This window comes from Artibeus jamaicensis, unplaced genomic scaffold, assembly GCF_021234435.1.
Source record: "Artibeus jamaicensis isolate MK-2021 breed Jamaican fruit bat unplaced genomic scaffold, CSHL_Jam_final contig_477, whole genome shotgun sequence".
Classification (NCBI taxonomy): Eukaryota; Metazoa; Chordata; class Mammalia; order Chiroptera; family Phyllostomidae; genus Artibeus; species Artibeus jamaicensis.
The window spans coordinates 5,860,164-5,866,215 of record NW_026521854.1 but is presented as its reverse complement, the minus strand read 5'-3'; the positions used below and the strand labels follow the sequence as shown (position 1 = coordinate 5,866,215).

At 46.9% G+C, this 6,052-nt stretch overlaps 1 long non-coding RNA gene across 1 annotated transcript; it reads left to right on the top strand.

Moving 5' to 3' along the window:
• The first annotated feature begins 1,007 nt into the window (after positions 1–1,007).
• LOC119054662 (uncharacterized) lies at positions 1,008–5,654 on the top strand. Its single transcript, XR_005083561.2, has 3 exons — positions 1,008–1,062; positions 4,106–4,178; positions 5,281–5,654. It is a non-coding gene; the product is annotated as an uncharacterized LOC119054662 (long non-coding RNA).
• The last annotated feature ends 398 nt before the right edge of the window (positions 5,655–6,052 follow it).

Below are 6,052 nucleotides of genomic sequence, written 5' to 3'. Positions count from 1 at the left end.
CTCTTTGCCTTAAACAAGCCCTGTCCATTCTTTCTGCGTACCCATGTTGACTCACCTTTGAAATGTACCCCTTTGGACCCCTCACAGGGAACCACCCTCGAGAGCACATACTCTTGTTATCCAATCCCCACTTTGCTTCCTCTACCTTTGTATAATCTTTACGTTCCCTCCTTAGTCTCCAGTGCATACAGGAAAATGCCTAACGGCCATTCTCTGGGGTTAGGAGATCTTGCTTCCCAGCTATCGTCGATTTTGGCTCAAACAAACTCAGAAAAATTCTCTCCAAGTTTGGACACTTCTTACATTGACAATTATTCTATATTATTAGTTGTCACTGTTAATCTGTTAGGGTGCCTAATTTATAAACTACACATCATCGCACACACACATATATATATGTGTATAGGAAAAAACATAGCATGTATAGGGCTCAGTACCATCTGCCATTTCAGGCGTCCAGTGGGGGTCTTGGAACGTATGCCCCACGGATAAGAAATACTGCATGTGTCCAAAGTCTGACCCAGTTTTGAGAACTTCACAGAAAAAGGATGACTGTCTGTCTGCATCGTCATTTAGAAAATCTTACTTTGCTTGCCAGATAAAAATTTAGTATTTCTAAAGACAGACCTGGATACTGCCATCAGGGAAAGCCCTGCATAGTGACAGGAGAGACCCGATTCTAATTCTCAGCCCAGTCTTCCTTCTTGTGTGACCTCCTAACTTAGGCCCCTGGAATGAGTGTTGTAAGAGGACCTCTTCCAGTTCTAAAATTCCTAAACCATCTGGTTTCTAAACCTCTTAGCAAAAGATGGCCTCTCACCCCCGGGGAGCCCCGGGGAGCCAAGGAGAAGCTGGCCCCAACCGGGGGCCTGGCCCCCACGCTCTATTACTACATCTCTGCACAGAGACGGCCTGATCATCTGATTCACAGGCGTGTTGGACGACTCAATCAGTGTTTCCCTTTAAGTCAAGGGTCAGTGATTTCCCCACTTCCTGTCCGTGACACAGAGGAAGACGAGAAACACAGAAGCAGCAGGGTTTGGGACTCTGGCACCAAGACAGGTGGGAGCGGGCATGTGGGTGCGCTGGGGCACAGCGCTGCGTTTCCAGACCCTTGGGGCCAGTGGGCACCGGGAAGCCGATGGGGCAGCTGAGTGCACTGCTGACCACAGCGCTAACCTAAGACGGCCTTCCTCCATATGGCCCTTTTCAAGGGGAAGCAAGCACTCAGGAGGACACTTGGGGATATTTACTGCTCGAGACAACTTCCTGGCTATGGCGTTTCAGAGCGAGGCTGTAGGCCACAGAACTCAGGGGCGAGGAGAGTTCCAGAGGGAAGGAGGGGGGCTCACATCCCAACTCTGTGGCCAGAGACAGGTTGCTTTCTGAGCCTTAGATTCCCCTTCTATAAAATCGCTATGACTTCTCTAATCTACTTCACGGAACTGCGGTAAAAATGGTATTACAGGTGAGAGAGCAAATCGCAGGAAGGACTCATGCCTCAGTGTACATCCTAGATCACCTCCACAGCAGACAGAAACTTTGTACTGTGTCTTTGCATTCCACGAGAAACATCACCCTGCGAGGTGCTTATCAGAGTAAATGTGGGTGCGTTCTTTTCCTGGCCTTCATTCCCATGGGGTGATCCCCTCACAGGAGTGTGCTGGGGCTGATTATGAAAAGGAATGAAGGATAAACAGAGAGTCAGTGAGGGATGGGCTGTGAACGAGGGCGTGCCAAGCTCTGGAGAACCCAAAAGGCCCTGAGCTCAGAGGGACGTTCCTTTGCGTGGTCTTTCTGTGTTTTCAGCCAAGCAGAGCCCCAGAAATGGCTTTTGACTCCTGGGTCTCTTGGAATGTATTTGTGGGAAACTTTTTGCGGCAAACAGAGCTATCCTGAGAGTGTGCCAAATCACGGAATCTGTACAGGGCCCCAAGGGAGCCAGGAAAATAGATCTGATGGATATTTTTTAATGTCCCCATGTGACTCTAATATGTAGCTAGAGTTGCCAGCCACTGAAAAACTAAAACTTGGCTGGTCTCCAGAACCAGGCCTCTGCCACCAAGTCTATCAATGTACCTGCACACACGGCTTTGCTTGTTACAGTGGCCGATTCGTCCCTGTTCCCACCAACTGCTCCATCTGCAGCCTGGATCTGCTCCCTCTTCCCTCCCCAAGGACATTGCTTGTGGGGTTGTTCCTTCTCTTTCCTAACACTGTCATTTTCCCCCTGCTACTGGATCATATTATCAACAACATACAAATACGCTGTAGTAATAAATATTCCTTTACCCACCACATCCTGCCCCAGTCACCACTGCATTTCTCTGCTCTCTCTTAAACAAAGGTCTGTTAGAATAGCTGTCTGTATGTACTATCCCCGCCTCCTCCTTCCACTCCACCTTTCCCCTGATCTTCTTTCATGTCTGCTCCAATCACGCTTTCATCTTCACTGTCCACGAAAACTACTCTTGTCAGGGTTGCCAGTCACCTTTATATGCTGAATCCCAAGTTCAGACACTTCCAGTCCTTAATGTATTATTCAACTACAGTCAGCAGAACTGATCGCTGTCTTAACTTTATTTTGACTGGTGTCACTGGCTTTTTGTCTTAGCTTTTTTCGGTGGGTCCCTCTCATCTTTCTGACCTCCAAGACTTGGAGAGCCCTTAGTGCAGCCCTCAGATGGCTTCTCTTTATACTCACTTCCTAGAGAATCTTATTCTACCCTGTAAGCTCAAAAAACCACCACAGATTGGTGACTTCCAACCTTACATCTCTGCCGAGGCCTCTCCTCCAAACTCTCCACTCGGCACCTGCCTTTGGATGCCTAATAGGCGTCTGTAGCAGCATGTGCACAAGTGAATTCTGGAATGACTTCCCAGTGATCTGCTTCCAAGAGTCCGATCTTGCCCCTCTCAGATAACAGCAGCTCCACTCTTCCAGCTACCCAGGCTCACAGCCTCGGGGTTATGCTTGATTTCCCTTCCTCACATACCTTACGTCCATGCAACCAGCAAATCTTGTTGGCTCTGTCGTTGAATATATCCAGAAGGGAAACAGTTTTCTCAGTTCCCAGTACAAGCCATCGTCAACTCTCATGGGGTTACTGCAATACCCTCCCCAATGATCGCTCTGCTTCTATCTCTGTCCTTCAGGTTATTCTTCACATAGCTCAAGAGTAAACATTAAAAACATTCAAACTTTAAAAAGCATTAGTCTGAAGATATTACTCCCCCTTGTAAGAAGCTCTAGTGGTTCCCCACCTTTATTCAGCGGGGAATAAAGTCTAAAGCCCTTCACACTGACCTTCTCATGACCTTCCCAAGACCCCACTCTACCCTTTATCCACTTCCTGCTCATCCTGGTCCACTTGTGAGCCATCACTCTGGCTGGTCGCTTGCAACAGATACAATTGTCTGTGTTCTTAGTGGGTATGGTTTGGAGGAAGGGGATGAAATTATATTAGTGCGATCATTGGCCATTCCGAGCAAAGCTCCTGGTGCTTGCTGTTCCCTCTGCCCAGATGGCCTTCTGGGCACCTTCCTGACCACCGCCCTCCTTGTATTCAGGTCCCTGTTCAAATACCATTCTGTCCAAGAGGCTTCCCTGACAACACTTCCTGAAGTAGCACCTCTCCCCTGTCATGCTTACTTGGCCCAATTTTTCTTCAAGGCCCTTATTACCACCTCCTTCCATAGAATTAGCTCATTTATTTATCATGGATCTCATCTCTGCCTCCCACGTGAAGGAAGCCCCATGTGATAGGATCCCTCCAGGTTGCTCTTTGATGTGTCCCATTGTTGAACAAAAGGCTTTCACGGGAGAAAGCTTTCCTAAAAGAAAGGGTTTACTGAGCCAAATGCTGCCAGAAAAGGACCAGGTCCTGGGGCATGAAATCTAAACCACCCACAGCAGGTCCTGCTGCTGGAGCAGGCGCATGGGGGTGGGTTATACCCTGTGTGTTTATGCGTTGGTTACAGGTGTGTGGATGGAAAAAGGTGAAGCAGGGGCAGTTCTGTGATAGGCAAACATTCGGTAAGGAAGAAATATTTACTCTTTTTGACTGGTGGCAAGCAACGGCCCTGAAAGATCATTTCCACGCAGGAAGCGGTGGCATCCGGTGGTCCCTGCAGAAATTGGCTCAAAGCCCCTCATTTAAGAACATGAGCAGTCTTTGGTGAGTCGGCCCTCAGTTTGAACTGCTTAACTACTCTCTTTCTCTCACCCTCCAACCTCCTGTAATTTAGTGAGGACATCTCAGAATTTTTCTCTTGCCACCGTGGGCCCAGAACAGTGCCCAGCACACTGAAGGAGTTTAACAGGAGTTGAATGAATAAGTGAGTGAATCTTCCCTCGCATAACCACTTAGTGACACCTATTCTCTCCAAAGCTTTCCTCATGATCCCCTGAGCTGGGTGTCATCTGTATGTCTCTTAGAGGGCCTTGCATACGTGCTGTTCTAACCGCATTGTCTCCCGATGACTTGGAGCCCCTGAGGCTCTCTAGAGAGGTCCCCTTCTCTAAATCAGTTTGTAACAGCATCGCTTCAAAGGAGAATTCTATTTGGAAAAGTCAGGTGAGTGGAAGTTAATTGTAAGCAAAGTGCCCTGGGACAAGGATTCACACACACATGTGGTAAATATTCACACACACTTGTGTGCATGCACACAAATTCACACACACTTGTACAGCAACAATTTAACCTCTTTAGTAAATAGTTTCTCAGTAAGTAAAAAGTATATTCTATTTATCTTCTGAAACATGTCTTTTAGCTTTTAAAATGTTTTGAATAAGGACCAAGAAAGTTCAACTCCGTAGGAACCCTTACTGGAGCTAGTTGGCAGATTCATTATTTAAAAGTAGGTCATCCACAGTGTAGAACCTGGTTAAACACAAAGCAAAATAGAACAGATCCCAAAACACATGCATTCATGTAACAACTTTATATTTTAAAGATATAACTGGATAAATTTTTAATTATGTTGATTTAAAAAATTTTTTCAAACCCCTAAATGACATCATAGCAAGTTACAAAATTATCTACTGGAAAAAATGCTGTGTGTAGTTAACAACTCCCTAGTTGAACTGATGACCTTATTTTGAGATAGCTCTATATTGGGTTATATCATATAAGTTTAGTCCACCTTGGGACTCTGCATTTACTCCGTTACTCAGCTTATTTGCAGATATAATCACCGTATGTCTGTTGTGTTTGTGTTTTAGAGGAATGGAGGTCAAAGTAAATTAGCCTGAACATTTGCACCTTTCTCTCTTCCCAGCATTTTTCCCCGTGCTCAAGTGTTGGAGACTTCTGAAGACTGTGCTCGTGTGAGCCCTGACGTGAGCCTTGGAGGCTGAGACGTCCGATTAAAGAGGGCTGTCGCAGCCGCTGTGCCGCCAGCCGCGGGCTCGCTTGCCGAAAGCCAGGCCACTGCCACCCCAGCCCCTGCTCCAGGACCCTTTGTTTTAGAAACTGAGGTTGATTTCAACGACTGACCATTTGGGCCACTGTTTTTTTCCCTCCAGCACTTTAAATTCACCAGTGAAATGACCCAACATACCCTAGGCCCTGATCTGGACCCTAATAAAAACAGAGCCCCTCTCTCTTTCTCTCTGTATGACCTCACCATGTGCCCCCAGGTCTGCCATGTAATTTCCAGCCCTTGTGAGCAGTAAACCTTTGGGGTTTTTTTTTCCCCAAAGTTTACCAATAGTTATTGCTGAGGGTGTTTGGTAATCATAGTGAGAACCATGAAGGCCAGTCCTGCCACAGCACTGGTTATCCACAGGCTGAGGCCAAGGCACAAAACTCTTTTTCTTTCAGCCTATTTCTTTCCACTCAGTAAATAGTTCCTGGGCCCCACTGTGTACCTGCTTTAGGAATCTGGGTTATATTCATGATGATAACAAGGGAAAAACCTCTGCCCTCTTGGCGCTTAGTTTTTCTCACGGGGAGATACACAGCACCATGTGTAGTACTTGTTTTCTCTGGTTGCACAATCAAGGCTGCACACCTAGCAGCTTCAAACAGCACCTGTTTGTTGTCCCGCG